Source organism: Aythya ferina (genome assembly GCF_964211825.1).
Source record: "Aythya ferina genome assembly, chromosome: Z".
NCBI lineage: Eukaryota > Metazoa > Chordata > Aves > Anseriformes > Anatidae > Aythya > Aythya ferina.
In genome coordinates, this window is record NC_140299.1 from 24668913 (window position 1) to 24687542 (window position 18630).

The 18630-nt window shown below is 41.7% G+C and overlaps 1 protein-coding gene across 1 annotated transcript in view; it reads left to right on the forward strand.

The window, feature by feature from the left end:
- Positions 1-4639: 4639 nt before the first annotated feature.
- The window catches only part of LHFPL2 (LHFPL tetraspan subfamily member 2), a 132573-nt gene continuing 118582 nt past the window's right edge, over positions 4640-18630 (forward strand). Inside the window, exon 1 of the mRNA XM_084505264.1 lies at positions 4640-4773. The gene's annotated coding sequence lies outside the window, so the exon portion shown is untranslated. The remainder of the gene's footprint in view (positions 4774-18630) is intronic.

The window sequence follows — 18630 nt, forward strand, 5'->3', positions numbered from 1 at the left end:
TTTCCCCCACATTGATACTTTTGCTAAAAATGCTGATTAGTAGTTTTTATTGTTATTTAATTCTTAACATCCTTCTGTTTGCCTGTGTCTGGGCATTGGACTGATTTTGCTTAGAGTGTAAGATATTTCTGGCCAGGAGGCCATTATTTCAGTTTGTGTTTATACTACAGTGTGAGTCTGATCCATGACAAAGGTTCCTGCAAGCTATAGTAAAACAAGTTATAACAGATGGGTTTCCCAAACTCAAACACTTTAAATGTCTTCTTTTTTTTTTTTTTCCTCTCTCTCTCTCTTTTATTTTTTATTTTTTCCTTTTTCTTTTGGCCCTACTGTCACTGGTTACAGAATAGAGCCTTCAGATTCTTTTCTACAACACCATATGCTGGTTGACACTAGAGGAATGAAATACTGAAAAATTAAATGTCAAAACTAAGTGCTAACAGGAACTGAGATTTCTGAAGCTGTAAACAAAAATAAGTATTACATGAGAAAGATGCATTTTCTTTGAGATCTTTCTCAGCTGTCTTCTATTTTACTTTACTTCAGGGGGAGAAGAATAAACAAATCAGAGCAAAATGACACCCTTACCCTCACTCTGTTCCCTCTGACTTCTCAACTCTTCCAGTGTTGGGCCATCCCTTTCTTATAGTTCCCACCATTTTTTGTCTCTTTAACTCCTCGTTTTCTATTCACATCAGAGTTCTCCAGACTAGTTCAGTTTGTAACATTTTTCTTCCAACCATTGATCATTATGTTCCTTGCACAAAATTATTTACTGTATGTTCCTATAGTCAGACCATATTCCAATTTATTCCAGTCTCCCACAGTGATAAGGTTTTGGAACAACAGCCACTGGGGAAAAAAATAAAATAAAATAAAATAAAATAAAAAAATAAAATTAGGGAGTATATGTAATATGCATGTTTCTAAAGATTATAGATTTAAGATTGATTTGCTGTTTAACAATTCTAATTCTAGTATGTGTGCATGATATTCCCTTTGTTCTTTTTTAGCTTTTTGTAGGCAACATATAGACATTTTTGTAACTTCTCCAGAATTTCTAATAGTTTCCAGTGACTATTCACGGAGCTTCATTCTGAGCCAAAGTGTGTCCATTCTGCTTTCCAACCTATGTGCTATTTGCTAGTTATTTGGATGTAATAGCCTCTTCGGTTGTACTTTCTGCTATCCTGTTTTGTCTGCCCTGTCTATGTTCTATTCTTATAACCTTCAGAGAATGTTTTTGGGCCACATCCAAGCCTGTATTTGTTCAGGTGAATTTCAGGAAATTTCAGGATGAAATAATCCTTCGTTCTAACAGTCTGTGGAGAATTTAAATAGACCAGTCAGAATGATGTCAGGTATTACTATCTGGGGTTATAAACAAACCAATATTTAGGGAGAAAAACTGTCTAAACAAATGAATGCCTATGAAGTTAATAGTTGGGAAGATCTACATGTATAAGCAAGAGGAAAAAACATTATATCAACTTTTCCATCTAATATATTACTTAATCCGAAGTGTGCTTGTTTGACGTCTGAGTTTCCTGTTTGTATAATGCATATGTGTTAAGTTCTGGTGATGAATTATTTGTTTGTGCTGGGTTTCAGATAATCAAAATAAAATGTTTAGATCTGCACATCAAAGGCAATATTGTAATTCAGTAGTGCTAATACCTCAGTGCTTTGATAGAAGGAATTAACAAGTTCCTCATACCAACTCCAATAAATAACCTTTTCAAACTAAAAATAAAATAGTGTGGTATGGTTAGATCTGTCAGAGTCCCAGACCTTGGTGGTAGGTATAAACTCTGTAGGCCTGCTTCTGGATACTTGTTTGCTGGCCTATGTCTTGCTGTAGGTCTCTCTCACCAGTTCACATGCTGGAGTTACACTTGTACAAGTATTAATACACTTTGTGCATCAACAGCTGGTCCTGCGCATGCCTTGTTAATACTGCCAGCCCACTTGCTTTGGGTGTTTTGACACCTATACAGAAATACCTGGACAAATTTCTGAGCTCTGTACCATCCTGGGAGGGAGGTCTCATGTCCACAGGGAAGGCAAGGAAGGCTTTACTAGATGCTACACATGTAAGATGCTCCTGTGGACCCGCTGGACCCTCTGGCCACTTAGTGCAGCCCAGCCCTAGGGTGTTTTTGGAGTTCTTGTTCCTTCCTACTGGTGAAACCTGCCTGCTGCTAGCTGTTGTCCTAAACACCAGGCTCAGTCAGCCCCACAGTTTGAGACCCAGCTTGCTGCAAAGGTTTCTCCACTCAGGGCAGTGTGGTAAAAGCTAAGTGTAATGATCACTGCTGATGACCAGACAGCACCCCGTGGGACCAGGTTGTCTGACAGCCGAAATTAAAATGTTCATAGCCATGGTTGCTCTTTGGATGGGTTACTGTTTTCTTAAGATCAGGTGCCACCATTCCTGTAAGTAATTACATATCCTATTGCTGAGCCTGCACACGGGCACTAGCTGACAGCAGGGCTGCATAACTTCTCTTAATGGGTATTTTTGAGTAGCTTGTTTGAACATTTCCTCTGGGATGCTGCTAGCATGAGGTTTCATGCTTTTTGGATTGTTGTAAGCTACACTTGTCAGGTACCACATTCCACAAGGAAGCTGTCTCCATTTAGCCAGGAGAGGACACTGCATTAAAGTGTGTCTGAACCCTGACCTACTTGTGGAGACTCAGTCAGGAGTGTCTGTCTTCCCTTTCTTCTCCAAATACTGACTTAGAAGAAAAGGCTGCTGGCACCACTGGATCCACCACCACAACAGCCAGCACATCACTCCTTATCCCTTCTGTAAATCACACTGAAACTCTTAGGTGGTTTGGGCACACACAGGTGCCTGTCTTTATAAACACAGGGAACTTCATAAATTGATACAACAGGGATGACAATAATTATTTCCTTTCATTATAGGTAGTCTTAACTAGATAAACAGGCAATCACTTTATCTTTTTAGGAGTTAATAGATGATTAGTGATCAGTAAGAAACCTGATCTTTGCTACAAGATCAGGTTTGCAATGCTGTTTTTATACTCCCCTGTTTGACGTTATTGATGGACTCTCACAGCTCTAACACATCCTTTTGAAATGGCATGGGTCTTTTATCTGTCTGGGAAAACACTCTGATCCAGAAGTGGTAGAAACATCTATCGCAGAGAGCAGCTCAAAGTGTACTCAAAGGCTGGAATGCAAAATGCATTATAGCTTTTGGGAATCAATACATCTATTACATTCATTTTGTATTATCAAATAACATTGTAACTGCTCTGTTTGTTTGAAGTCTCTAGGGTAAAAATATGCTTTAAACAGATGTTTATTTTTGGACAGGCCTATTGAGTTGTCTCCTATTGTATGTTAAAGTAGCTACTCTCAGAGGTCACAGAGGGTTCAGTTTTACAAAGACACCCTTATTTTGTTAAAAATGAATGTTCTGAGTCTTTAATAGTAACAAGATAAAATATACTTAATACAAGTTTGTTAGAATGTTGCAGTTGATGACTCCTTCAGAAAGAAAGGGGAAAAGTAATGCAAGAAAGTTTGGAAGATAAACATAGGCATGAAAGCATAAGCTCCATTTTCCTAAATGTAAATACCTGTATATGTTTGTAATAGCTCTGCTACATGAACATTATTCTTGTTTATTTGTGCTTGTTTCTTCCTCCTCAATTTACACACACTCAGGAAAACGCTAACTGGCTGTTGGCTTTCTGAGCAGCAGGCACTAATTAAAAAGGCATAGGCCCGTGACTGGACCCAGTCAGATGCACTGTGCCTCTGCACAGGCCTGATGAAGACCTTGTGGCCCCAGGCTGCCCCAGCCTTCATACATCCCCCCCTGTGCTGTCAGGGTGGAAGAGCAACGCAGCAACACAGATTCTAGCAAATGCACTGTTCAAGGAAGATAGCGCTCCGATAGCTGTGAAAGGAGAGCTTGCTTTTCCCCAGGAGGAGAGCAGAATTAGCTGCAGCAAATCGACTTTTTCGTTGGTGTTGCAGTTTGTTTATGCCTGGAGATACCCGGGGTGATTTATTTTATTTACCCGTGTAATGGCTGGCTTACCACTGCAATCTAGCAAGTGGAGCTGACTTTGAGAAGAGCTACGTGAAGTTATACACCTGTCACCCACTTGCAGCTACCAGCACATTACATGAGGGCAGAAGAGCAGGGAGTAGCACCGGCACGTGGAGACATGCCCGAGCCCAAACCGTAATTTTCTCTGCAGATATTTGCGGATCGCTGCTCTTAGACACAGGACTAGACGTCTTACAGCACTTTAAAAATCTCAGACTTCTTGAGAAGCCTGTGTTGTCGGGGTGCTTCTTTGGAACTGGAAGAATGTTAACTGGGATTTGTAAGGGAGATGGAGTGAAAACGATTAGTTTTGAGGGGGAAAAGATTCCGGGGGGGGAGGAGGGGGGGTATAATGAAAATAGCAGATTTACAGATAATTTGTCGGTAAGCTACGAAGCTGCCGGTGTACCACGGCCGGCCATTTGGAGAACCCCCCGGCAACCCCCCGGGGCACCCGCGGTCTCGGTGCGCCCGGCGGCGCCCCCCGGCTGCCGATGGAGGGGCCGGTGGTGGGCAGGGCAGAGCCGCCGCGTCCCTCCCCTCGCCTCGGCTCCCTCCCTCCGGCTGGGGGCGGCCGGGTCGGCGCTCGCCGGGATCCCAAACCTTCCTCCCTCGGCGCATGGTGGCGGCGGGGCCGCAGCGCGGAGGAGCCGCCGGGGAGCGGGCGCTGCCCGGCCGAGGTGAGGCGGAGGAGGAGGAGGGAGGGAAGGAAGCAAAGAGGGAGGGAAGGAGGGAGCGGGACGCTGGCAGTGCTCCCTTTCCGTGCCCCCGGGAGAGCGCCCGGGGCCGCGGGCACGGCGCCGAGGCGGCGGCGGGGATGGAGGCGGAGAGCTCCGGGAGGGCGCCGGCGCTAAGGGGAAGGGGAAGGGGAGCCGGGGATGGTGCCGGCGCCTTGCTCACCCCACCCCCGTGCGGCTTTTTTTTTCGTCCCTTCGCCTCCCCCCAGGGCGATGCTTGTTGAGGGGTCTGGGGGGGGGGGTTGTTCCCTGGGGTCCTGCGGGGCAGGGAGAGGGGCGTACGGCGGGAGTGTCGGTAGAGGGCTACTGGCTCGGCGCCGGGGTTTGGGAGATGCGGGTGTGCCAGCGCTGTGTCCCGGCAAGTGCCCGTCCTGCCGGCAGCCGTGGTGGCAGCGTGGCTGGGCTGCCCCATCCCGGAGAGCTTGTGCTGTGCCAGAAGCGAGCGTGTGAGACGCTGCGGATGCACAGATCCCGCTGAGAGATGCGTTACGGGGAATAACCGAGACAATGAAAAGCTCCGGCTGACTTCATCTGGAAGAAAATGTTATATATGTTAATTAAAAGGTTTGGCGTCCTTAGGAAAACATTCCTAGACACCATTACAGATATCTTACTGTCATCTCCGTCCCAGTCCCGCTCTGGGTTCTGGCTGTACAAGCTCACACCTGCAGAAGCCCTGTTTTTTTCAAGGGGAAGGTTGGCTTTTGGTCGGGGAAACCTCACTGAACTGTAACTCACCGAGGCCTAAATATCTGCTGTGCACAAAGAGTGGTTTATTAGAAACCATCAGTGACACTAAATCAATACTCCCGTTTATTCCTCTGAATAAAACATGCTACAAAGGCATAATCCTAATTAATCTCTGGCATCTTTTACATTTTTTTTTCCAGCCATTGTTAGATGCAGGTTATCTGCATCTACTCAGTCACAGCCATTGCTAATGAAAGGGTTTTATCTCGGACACAGTTTTGTGGCACTGTTACTTGATTTTCATTGCGTAGGCTAACTGCATCCACTACAGCTTTACTTACATCTCTGCTTTCTTCACAAGTTTTCTCTGTCTTGGTCATAGGGTGTTTTTAATCAGTACTTAGGAAATTGCTCACTTTATCTGTATTTGTTTATTTATATATTTATTTATTTATTAGTTAATCATTGTTTCTGTTAAGCATTCTGGGACGTGCTTGGGTGAGGATGTACCCACATATTGGGCAAGTAACAATAGTGGGTTGATTGTTTTTAAGAACATTATCTACTGTGACTGGACACGGGATTTCTGCACAAGAACATGATATTCCTTTTCTTCCTACTCAATCAAGGCATGTTCCTCCAACTCACCTAAGTTGCTCTTGATTGTGCTGTGCTGGCAAGCTTGGGTTGGGAGTATGGAAAGCAAAGGCTGAAAGGAAGCCAGTAATTGCTGTGGTCCATTTTTGTATTGTAGCCTGTAGTGGTGCATAGTGCTTGTGGTGCTGTGTACTCCAGCAGGGCAGTGACAGATGAAGTGCTGTAGGTCACTGCACAGCCTGGAATAGCCTTGCTAGGCTGCGGGTCATCCTGTAGCTGGCACCAGGCAAGAAACCCAGTGTCTTGTTTTGTGTACTGCAGTGTTGTAGGCAGTGTTTCTAAAATAATCATTAGATGGAAAGTAGGATTCATGATTTTTCTGAGTTATCTGAAGAACACAATGACTATTCATCAAGCTTTGTATTTCCACAAGTTTCTCCTGTGTTAGACACGCTCAGTACCAGTTGGATGGCTCCCCAGTGAAAGCAAAGCAGTGTTTGTTACTGGAGGCTGCGCTGAACATGGGGTGGAAGTTCTTAGCTGACTTAATCCATCCCTAGCCTGAAGTAAACTCCTGGTTCTCCATGGTAGGTGACAACCAGTTTGTAGGACTTTCTTCCTTCAAGCCAACTCGTTACAGGGCAAGAGTGAGAAGCTGTTGTGTCCCCATTCCTGCCTCCCCATCAATGGGAGCTCTCCCCATATCTTGCCTTTTTTCCCCTTTCTTCTCCACTTTCCTTGACTCCCTTCACTCACAACTGTTCCCATTTCACTCCTTTCTGCCGAGGGGATAAATTGTGTGGGGTATCAGCATTTTTAACTGGCTTGGGAGCGAGGACAGAGGCGGTCAGTGGCTGGAAGGTATTACCAGCTGTCAGAGCCCTTTCTTTGATACAGAGGCAATTGCTGATGTGATTGTAGTTGACAAGTCTGGTAAGTTTAGACTGGGCCATTTCTAACTTCTGGTTTTCCAGTTTTCACAAAAATTGATAGAATTCTCCCAGGTCATAGTGTCTAAATTTTTCCCCGTAAATGCAGAACTAAAAGGGTGTGTTATTCCAAAATCATTGTGGCACCTACAGATGAAATGGAATTAATTTGAATTTACAGCCTTAGTAAAGACAAGGAAAAAACTAGTGTTGTTATTATTTGTCTGTTTACGTTGCTTGGGAGGTATGGAAATACACCTTCATGGCTCTGAAAGCTATAGGAGTTCTATTATTTTATTTTTAAACAATCTTCTAATTAAATAATTTCAGTCATTTTCATGTTACGTTGTTGAGCATAGTTAATGCATTTCGGAAAATACTTTACCACTGATCTGAGATTTTTCTTAATTGTCTTATTTTCTCCCTAGGTTCAGACTTTAGGAGGTCAGACATAGATCACAGATAAGCATTTTAACACCAGTTAATCAGCAAATAAAATAATCAATTTTTCTAGAAGTATTTTTCTAGGAGAAGGTTTTGTGGAAAGTAGCTCCAAAGAAAATAAATCCATAATGAAAAAATAATTAAGGCATTAATTTGCTGCAAAACTCAAGGAAGTGGCTGCAAATGCAACCAATCTGTGTGAGCAGATCAGGAATATACCTGAAATTCTGAACTTAGGGAATACATGTAGCACTCGAGCAATTACCTTTTCCATGACCAAGCACAATAAATCACAGTAGAAGATAATTAGAGACAGCTGTGCTGTTGACATGATCACTAGAATCCTGTAAATGTAAAACATAAATAAATCAGTCTGTTGGTAAAGATTAATTTCTTCAATTTTGCTTGTCTCCTGGTCCTCACAATCATGCAAAAACTTTCAATTTGAAGCTCTCTGGTCAAATTAGGTGTGAGCTCTTCAAGGGAGAATCCAGAACATTTAAACATAGCTGTGTGGGCAGAGTGCTGCAACAATATATGTTCCTTGAAACATTTCTTATTTGCATCAGTTTAAATATTTTTTGTTTGCATGTTTTGTTTTTTTAAGGGTTGAGGGCCTCTGATGAGAAACTCTGGAATGATAAACTCTGAAATGCTGTCAAAAGAGAAAAAAAATGTCTTGGAGAAAACAATGTATAGCGTTGCAACCATCTGAGATGACTAAGTTACAACTGAACCCCAACACACAAGGAAACTATACTTTAAATTGGTTTTCAGATCATTTTTGCTTCTTGAAGAAAAGATTAACAAAAAAAAATTTGCCAAAGCAGCTGTACAGCTTTCTTTGTCATTGGTGTCAGTGTCACATTTCAAGTTATATTGCCTTAATACTGTCATTTTAAAGAATGGAGATATAGTTAGATCCATGTTATATACATGGTATGTGTAATCTTATGTGTGAAAATATTTTGGTTTTGAATTAGCATTAGAGTTCATTAATTGGCCTTCATTATGCAAACATCTAACATTGCATGTTTTGTATGTTCTCTCATGCATCATTTATGACAATTCACCAGCATGCTGCTGCTTTGTTCTAGATGAATAATAGTAAGTTTTGTAGATAAAATCATTTAATGGGCTTTAACTAGTACGATTGATATTTATTTTAAAATTTTATTGTGTGTCATTGGCCTTTTCATCTTGCAAGAGTTTTTTGGATCCAAAGTAGACTTGTATGTTATGTTGCTTTAGGATAATTATTTTCAGTTTACTGCTAATAGAAAGTGCGAACATGTTAATTTTAGCAATTATAACTTGGATGTCATCTGAACTGAAATGTTGCAGTGGTTTGTTAAAGGCCATTCAGGTTTTAAAGTAGTTTCATTCAAGGAGTGTGACTTCGCGAGATAGCAGGGACTATGGATAGCTGTGGCACAACTTCCTTCATTCAGTTTCTAGTTGTAATCCCATAAACCTGTTTGGAAAGAATCACCTGTGATGTGGGAGGATAAATTCAGGCTGTGTATTTGATCTTCTGTTGAGACTGCAGATAGGGTGCCAGTTGGTGCCATCTGTGTTTATAGATTTTGCAATGGTATTCACCAGAAGATTATTTGAAAACCAAATAAGTTTACATAGGTCAGTGAATTGCAGTTTGCAAGGCTTACATCTGGGATCATTGTAAACACTTTTTTCAGAGTTTGCACTGCGCCTTCTTTCTCAGAAACCGACCTCTTTACTAGAGTGTGTGGTGGTGCTAATGCACTGGGTTTATATGCTTTCAAATACATTTGAGAGAAGCTTTATTTTAATGGTTGTGTGCTCTTGTGTTGGTATCTTAGAACATGTGTTTTCCTTTGATATCTCCTGTGCAAACAAATTTTGTGGAGAGAAAGCTATAAAAAAGAGTAATTTTACATTTAGTATTTTTTTTTTTTCCCCTGAAACAAGTGATATATATGTAGTGTTGTAAACATAGTTACTGTTTTTGCAGTAAAGCATGTGTAAAAGACAAAGTGCTGCAAATGAGAGTTCAGTCTGTCAGATGTCTGGGGCTTTATATTGGGTTTACATGGCAAGGGTTTTTTAGCAGGGGAGTTGCAGGGGTGGCTTCTCTGAGCAGAGCCCAGCAGCTGCCCCGTGTCAGATCAGAGCCAGCTCCAGACGACTCCGAAAGTGACCCACTGCTGGACAGAGCCAAGCCATGAGTAATGCTGGTTGGGCCTCTGGGAGAGGAGATCAAAGAAAAAAGAAAAGAAAAAAATGCTGGGGAACAGCAGTCTGGAGAGAGATAGTAGTGAGCAGCAGCCCTGTAGCCCCCAGGTGAGTGCAGCAGGAGGGCAGGAGGTGCTGCAGGCAGGCAGCAGCAGTTCCCCTGAGGGCTGTGCAGGGAGAGGCCCCTGGTGGAGCAGGCTGTCCCCCTGCAGCCCATGGGTCCCACATGGAGCAGATCTCCACGCTGCAGCCCCCCCATGGGTGGAGGAGCCCCCGGTGGAGCAGGTGGATGTGGCCTGGAGGAGGCTGCGGCCCATGGAGAGCCCCCGCAGGAGCAGGCCCCGGGCCGGAGCTGCAGCCCGTGGAGAAGAGCCCATGCAGGAGCAGGGGGTCTGGGGGGAGCTGCCGCCCACCCGTGGGGGACCCGTGCTGGAGCAGTTTGCTCCTGGGGGATGGATGGACCCCGTGGTATGGAGCAATGTGGGAGCAGTGCTTGAAGAGCTGCTGTCTGTGGGCAGCCCCCGCAGGCTCAGTTCAGGAGAGACCCCACACTGTGGGAGGGACCCTGTGTGGAGCAGGGGCACAGAGTGACCATGACCAAAGAGACAAAGCACCAGGGCCTGACCGCAGTCCCAATTCCCCTGCATCACTTGGAGGGGGGGAATTTGAAAGAGGGTGGATGGGAGAAAGTCTTTTTAATTTGCTTTTAGTTTCTCGCTGTTGTAGTCTGCTAGAGATAGGCAATAAATGTAATCTTCCTATGCTGAGTCTATTTTACCTGTGAGGATTATGGGTAAGTGATGGGTAAGTATTCCTGTTGCTTGCCTTTTATCTCAAACCTTGAGCCCCTTCTCCCCCTTACCTTTTGAGGAGGGGGAGTGAGAGAGTGGCTGTGGTAGAGTTCAGCTGCCCAGCAGTGTTAAAACCACTGCAAGTTTACTGAAACAAGATTTCTATGGAATGTCTCAAGAAAGCTCTTTGCACACAAAGAACAGTGTTTTTTGTTCACTATTTATAAATTGTGTGCATTGAATAGTGCTTGTAATCAGTGGAGAGCATCTTAAGCGAATTCTCAACTTCAGCCTTCAATTGATCTAATTTATTTCACAAAATAAGACAGGAAGTATGTGCAGTCAATGTGACAATTTTAGTAATTGCAGCTGTGATTCAGATGAGACAACTGATAAAACCTGACCATCATTCTGCACAGGTGGGTCTGGGTAATTTAAAGTTTATAAGAAAATTGTGGTTAGAAATGAGAGCACTGAAATGGAAATTTCAAATGTAAGTTCTAGTCTAAATATTTTAATGTTCTTTTTTATGTACCTTTTTTATATGTTGAAATTGGTTGCATATATATTAATTTAAATTCAGTCATTTGAGGACTTGTTTCTGTGCTTTTAAGAAATCATTTTAACTTGTGAGTTCAACATGAAGTAGTGGGCCAAGTTTGGCATGATAGTGAGGTTATAGTTTTATGCTCAATACAAAGTTTAATGCAATGTCCTCTCCCTGTTTCCTCTGTGCATTGATTTTTCTCATGATAGTGGTGCTCTGGTATGACTTACCTTTCAAGAGTTAACTGAGATCTCATTTTTCTCTCTGTTTTAGGTTTTCTTTAAGCTACTAATAGACATAGTACATGACAGCTGGAGTGCAAGATTTTCCACAGACTGACCAGCTGATTGCTCTGTTGAGATACTAGATAAATGAGCAGAGGTAGCCAGTTTTCAGAAATGTGCATGAGGCTTGTGTTGAGCATACATGTTTATTCAGTCATTAGTCATGATCATGACTGCATAAAATCAGTGTAATTACCTTCAACCAATCTTTATATCTAAGTGACCCAGACCACATTCCATGACAGGCCTGACAGCTTGAATTAGAGCTTGCCTTTTATCGCAGCCAAATTTGGAGAACAGAAATATCCAGTCTCTTGAGTTTGCTCAGTGCAAGAATGGGACATGTTAACGTGAAAGGGTAGAAGTCCAAACTAAAACAGAGCATTAGGAATGCTCTAATTCTTTGATGCTTGACTAGCCCATATCAGCATAATTTATATAGTTTTGCTGTTTCATATTGCATGCATTGCACAGTGAACACACAATCTGTTACTTTCAGGATGCATCAGCACTCTTGCACATGCCCACGTGCACAGCATGCATCTACTTCCAATGCATGTTTGAGGGATATCTGGAGGAGGTTAGAGAAAGGAAGCCCATGCATTTGGCAAAATTCATCCAGCTTTTGGGTGATCCTAGACTTCCTTTCTTTACACAAGCTTCTTGGATACGGCCAGGGAGAGGGTCTGGATGAAAAAAGCTTGTGTATGAGCAGGCTGCTTGTAACCATGTCTTTCCAAGGTAGCTCTGTAACTTTTGTTTTTGTTTGTCATCACTGGACAGAAGAGATTCTGATTCAAATCCCAAGCAAATGATGAGGGAAGTGATTGTTGTCCTTTGCTCTTGTGCTGGTGCAGCCTCACCTCAAGCACTGCATGCAGTTTTGGGCACCACACTATAAGAAGGGCATAAAAACTATTAGGGAGCTTCCAAAGGAGGTTAAAATGGTGAAGTGTCTAGAGCGATAAGACCCAAGGGAATGGCACGGAGCTACAACAAAGAAGGTTCAGGCTGGATATTAGGAAAAGGTTCTTTATTGCGAGGGTGGTCAGGAACCTGGAACAGGCTCCCCAGGGCAGTGGTTATGGCACTGAGCTGCTGGAGTTCAGGAGTGTCTGAGCAACACTCTCAGACACAGGGTTGAAATTTTAGGTAGTCCTGTGTAGTGACATGCGTTGGACTCAATGACCTTTGTGGGTCTCTTTCAAGTTGGGATATTCGGTGAGTCATATTCTGTGAAATGATCACAAAAAGACAGGATAGAAAAAAAACTTATCAATTATCCAATCCATTCATCTGCTTCAAGTTAGGAACATCTATATCTGTTATATGTAACTTGTTCTTAAGGGACTCGGCACTCTCTCTAACATCATCTTGCCATGGGAATTTTTTCATTTCATGTTATCCAATTCATACCTTTCTTGTTGTAGTTTAACACCATCCTACATATGTCTTGGACAGAGAAGACAGTTGTTTTTCTTATAGAGTGTTTTTATTGGGTTATTGCTTAGTGTTTTTGCTGTAGTCTGCTTTTTCTTTAAGCTCAATTTTTCACCTCAGTGATGTTTGTTTTTGGATTTTTTTTTCTTGTACACCAGTTATTTTAGATGCATTTCTTAGGTGGTCTTTCATTGCTTCACATCTATTTTGAAATTTTCTGCCCAAATTAAGACTCCATATGACCTGAGGCTTTAATGACATTGAATAAAACTGAATGGGATCCTCTTCATATTTGCTGAAATAATGTTTTTGCAGCACTGTAACTCTTTTTTCATGTTTAGGCAGATTCTCATCTGAGGACAAGTGTTTTAAGATGAGATTCTCACTGTTTGTTTTATTGCTTATTGTTTCAGCTTGACTGTTGCATGTTGCACTCTTCTTACTGAAGATGACACTATTTTTCAGGTCATTCTTCTGTATGGTGTGGACAAATATTTTTGGTAACCCTACCTTACAAAAGGAAAGATGTTTTTGGCTGTCTACTTTTTTTCTAAATGTAGCTATCCTTTTCATGGAAGGAAATGTCATAGAGAAAGATAAAGTATTTTCATTGTAGAGCAAGTGGTTTAAATTAGCCATCTGTATTGAAGAATCTGTGGAATGAAAAATTCACCAGACTTCTGATGATCCTTTAGATTGGGAAAAGCAGTTCATGCAGATGTTAATGCTCAGAGAGAAACCTGCTTTCTGCTCAAGTGTTTCAGATAGTTTACAGGCAATGGTGATAACATTTTTCATAAGAAACTGTTGGCTTCCATCCTTAGTTATTTTTGTAATATTAATGCTAGACATTTGTGTAGTCAATGCTTTTTGAAAAATACAGTTTTGGGGGTAGTAGCTTTAGTTCTTTAATATAGGTTGTGCCTGAAAGAGGAAAACGGAAAGGACAAACTCTGGCAAAATTAATTATCTGTAAGAAAGCAGGTTAAAAAAGAATTTAAGGAATAAGTAGAGGAGCAGGAAGTCTTCTCAAAAGTTCATAGGACCAATAGATTATTGGGAACTAAAAAAGAATATTTGGGGAAGGTGAGGTGATACTAGAAAACTAATTTTAAGTTTTGATTTTTTTTTTGTTTGTGGTGGAAGAAATGGAGTTTCTGCAAGGGAGTACCTTTTCATGGGAGACTTGTTAGAAGGTCAGTTGCCATCTGAAATGTTGACAGGAGGTACAGAAGTACTGACTCAGAAATAAAATAATTGCTAAATGTGCCGTGACATTTTCTGTAAAATGCTTTGGTAACAAAGGGCTGAAAATGGTAAATGTGTGGCAGTTTCGGTCAGATTCCAGGAGAGATTCAGGGAACCACAGACCAGTGTGCCTGCAGTCTGTGTGGTGTGTACCAAGGAGTAGGCATGGTGGACACATGCATAAATATGAGATTAGAGAACATGAATTTTTCAAGGGGAATTAATGCATCATAAACCTGGAAGCACATAGATAATAGAGATGGGGTTGATTTTTGGGTTTCTGAGATTTCAGAAAGGTTTGTAAGGAAGACAAGCTGCTATCATCATGGGGAAAAGCAAAACTTCTTGCATGGGAAAGAAAGAAAGAAACAAAACAAAACAAAAACAACAACAACAACAAAAAAAAAAAAAAAAAAAAAACACAACAAAAAAAGGGTGGACATAAACAGTTTGTTCACACAACAGAGGGAAGTTACCAATGCAGATGTGCATGGATCTACCTGTTCATTTGCCAGGGCTGTTCATTTGTTCATATGTGATTCAGAAGACATGATAGAATTTGTAAGTACTGTTTTGTTATTCAGGGTAGCAAGCATGGGCACAAATACTTTATAAGACCAAGTAGCTGGGCAGTGAAATAGTATGTGCTGTAAAACAGACCGACTTCTGCTTATAAAGTGATGGCTTCTAAGCTACTGTTATCTCTTGGATATAAGAACATACACTTGTAATAAATGTTTCTGTGAGTATGTCACAGGTCAAGAAAAAACAAACAAAACAAAACAAAACAAAAAAAAGGAATGTTAGGAATCTAGTTTTTGTAATTCTTTCCTAAAGGAACGGAGCACAAATCTGCCGTTTGTATCCTGGGGGTGCATCTTGGGTATTATCTGCACTTCTGGACCACCATGTCAAGAAGGTTCAAGTAGAACCGGGAAAAAACTACAGAAGTTCTACAAGGGCAATTGCAGATGCTTAACACCTTCTGTACAAAGAACAGTTAAGTTAATGAGGAAAATAGACAACTGGGGAGGCAATGATAGTTTTATAAAATCATGCATGGTATGCTGAGGCTGGTAGGGATCATTGTTTCTCCTAGTACAATAATGGGCATATCAGTGAAACTAGCAGGTGTTGGGTTCAGAACAGCAAAAAGGAATATTGTTTTCACTCACACATCGTTAACTTGTGTAACTCTACAGGATGTGGTGGATACTGAAAATTTATAGTGATTTGAAGGGAGACTGGACAAAATGAATGGAAGAAAAAGTCTGTAGAGGATTATTAAATACATAAGCATGACCTCTGACTTTGAAAGTCGCTGAGCTGCAAATTGTTGGAGACTGGAGAGTATTTGGGGAAAGTATGACTAAATGCTTATACTATTCTTATCCTCTTCCCCAGACATCTGCTTTTGGCTGCTTTTGGAGACAGGGGTACTGGGTAGAAGATTTGACCTGGCATAATTTTAGATTTGTCTTTTAAAATTGTAAAAACTCAAGACACATTTTTCTGTGAGTTAAAAGCTCAGAGTAGCATCTGCAAATATTGTACTTTGTGGACCAAAAGCCTTCTGTTCATTTTCTTTATAATTTAAGACAGAAGTACATTTTTAACAAAACACAAAAATTACCATGAACATTTGTATGTCTCCTGCCAGTTGGCGTCAACTACAAATTATGTTTCATTTCAGTCATGCTAAACTGCCAGATGAGATAATACATATTGTCTCATTTAGGGAATCTAAGCAGCTATGCCTCTCGTCCTTGCTTAGTTTTTCTGATTTATTTTCTCTAAGAGCTGTGTGAATTTTTTATTTACTATGGAAGTTTTGCATGTCTTAGGCTGTTTCCCTTCTATTACAGGTACGTTTATAACTGCTGATGTGAATACAAAATATGTGAGATTCCCTACAATGTTAGAGAAAAGATTGAAATCTCTTGTATCTCTGAACAGGACAGAGAGCTGTAGATGAAGAAGAATGCTATGCAACTTACCTTTCTACAAACACTGGTTTACTAGGTTGATTTAGATCATAGATTCAATGGTATAGCCTAAGAGCACTTAACCAGCACATCAAAAATGTGTAGCCACATGACACAAAGATGTAGCATAAACATACCTTGTCAATCCAAATTTTAGTCATCTTGTACTAGCAGGTGTTCTGCTATGTCACATACTGTTTGTCTGTCTATAACTGATAATACCAGGCCAGGTATTGTTTGTCCTACTGCAGCTGGCGCGAAGTCCTCGTCAGTGCAATATCCTGTGCTCTGGCAAATGTGTCAGAATAGTGATTGTGTCCACACCTGCTCTGGGGTGAATTTTTACTGCATGGTGATCGTACCAGATGGTGATGTACCAGATGGTAATCTGGCATTAATGAACATGGAGCCATGTGCTGCACATGCATACTTTACTGTTCTGTCAAGTATTGACAAAACTAACACATTATCGCTGTTTTTTCTAAGGTGACAATGAAGGTTAAATTACCAACACATTCTTTTCCAGACTGTATCTGCCAGTTTCTTCGTGTCTGACCACCTGAATGTTTCTTCTATTTTTCTGCTACCAGATAAACTATTTTATCCTCCTTTTCTCTGTAGTCTGAGATGTGGGGGAAAGCAACATTGCCTGAGGGGGAAAGCCTGTGCAGTGATTATGCTGCCATAGAGAGTTTTTCATATTGGGTATTAGCCCATTTTGTATGCCATCGATGTTAGCAGTGGCTGAATTCCCGGGTTATCCTGTGCTGCTGCAGTGGAGGCCAGGTTACAAAGGCAAGGATCATGCAGGTATTAGGAAGTTCCTTCCTGAGCCTTTGTAGTCTGTTCCCACGTACGCTGATGAAGTACGATGGTCGAGAACTCCATACAGTTCACTTCACATACCGAAATGAGCTTTATTGAAGTACATGGTTTTGGAGGCGGGGAGGGCAGGACTGCACAGAGGTCTGAGAGGCAACTTTTGGGTTTGTGTAGGTGAGGCTATTGAAGTTTGTTGTAAAGAGCAGTGAGCGCTGTTTTGTTATGGTTGGGGTGTTTGTATGTAGTAGTTCGTTTGATCTCTGCATGTTGAGTGAATGCTAATCAGTGTTACTACAGCACAGTTATTTTATGACCACCTTAAGAATAAACTGTAGGAAACCCCAAAAGTATTTGTACCTTCAAATGTCATTGTCTGATACCTGTAAATGTTTGAACTGATGATGTATTTGCACACAGCAAATACAGTTCTGTTCTGACAGTTTATTAAAGCTGTGCCAAACACTTTTAATCATAGTCAGCAGCATTGCAGCTGTGTATTCCTGAATTGATAAAGGAAGATAAATCTTCTGTTTGGACTGGAAAGTGCTCTAGCTTTTCTGCTGTAGTAAAACACCTCTCATGTATGGACAGGGGAAGGCTTGACCATGTCATTAGCTAATTATACCTCTGAGAAGTCTCTCAGGTATTGTGAAGCCACTGTTCAGATACCTACCTTTAGCTGACAAGTAATGCAGGGTTCTTTGCCAGAGAATCAGGGAATATATTGAAGGGATTCATACATTGGATATGATATATGAAAATAATCCAAATGAAATAGTTTTTATATATATACGTATATTCATTTAGCCTTTTGCTAAAGGCTGAGAAGCTGTCCTGGTTTCAGTTAGCACAGAATTAATTTTCTTCCTAGTAGCTGGTGGAATGCTGTGTTTTGGCTTAGAATGAGAAGAGTGCTGATAACACCCCGATGCTTTAATTGTTGCAGAGCAGTGCTTATACTAAGCCAAGGACATCTCAGCCTTTGCTCTGTCCTGCCAACGGGCAGGCTGGGGGGTGCAGTAAGAGCTGGGAGGGGACAGACCCAGGACAGGTGACCCAAACTAGCCAAAGGGGTATTCCATACCATCTGACGTCATGCTGAACAATATATAGGGGTGGCTAGCCGGGGGGAGGGGGCCGGACTGCTCGGGGTTAGGCTGGGCATCGGTCAGCGGGTGGTGAGCAATTGCATTGTGCATCACTTGTTTGTACATACTATTATTACTTTCGTATTATCACCATTGTATCATCATTATTATTATTGTTATTATTATTTTGTTATTTTTTTTTTCCTGTCTTATTAAACTGTCTTTATCTCAACTCACGGGCTTCACTTTCCATTTCTCTCCCCCGTCCCAGAGAGGGAGGGGGAGGGTGAGCGAACGGCTGCGTGGTGTTTAGCTGCCGGTCGGGTTAAACCACGACAGTCTTTTTGGCGCCCAACGTGGGGCCCGAAAGGTTGAGATAACGGCAGATCTGATCAGAGTGTGTTAAACTAAAATTGGTGTAAGGATTAGACCTGCTTAATAGTCACTTGTCATGATGCTGATTGCTTTAATCACAACTCTGCTGCGCCTGTTTTCCAAATTGAGTATTATAGTACATTATTTTCCGTATTTGCTCTCTGTAGTGTTGTTTCTCCTCTCCGGGCCCTGGTTTCAGACCATTATGGTACTAAGTGTTATAGCAATGGCTTATGAGACGATAAGATATCTGGTCATGACTCTAACTTGGTATTTATACTCAGTAACATCGTGGACTCTGTACTTTGGAAACAGCATCTTGGGAACTATTAGCAATTATACCTAT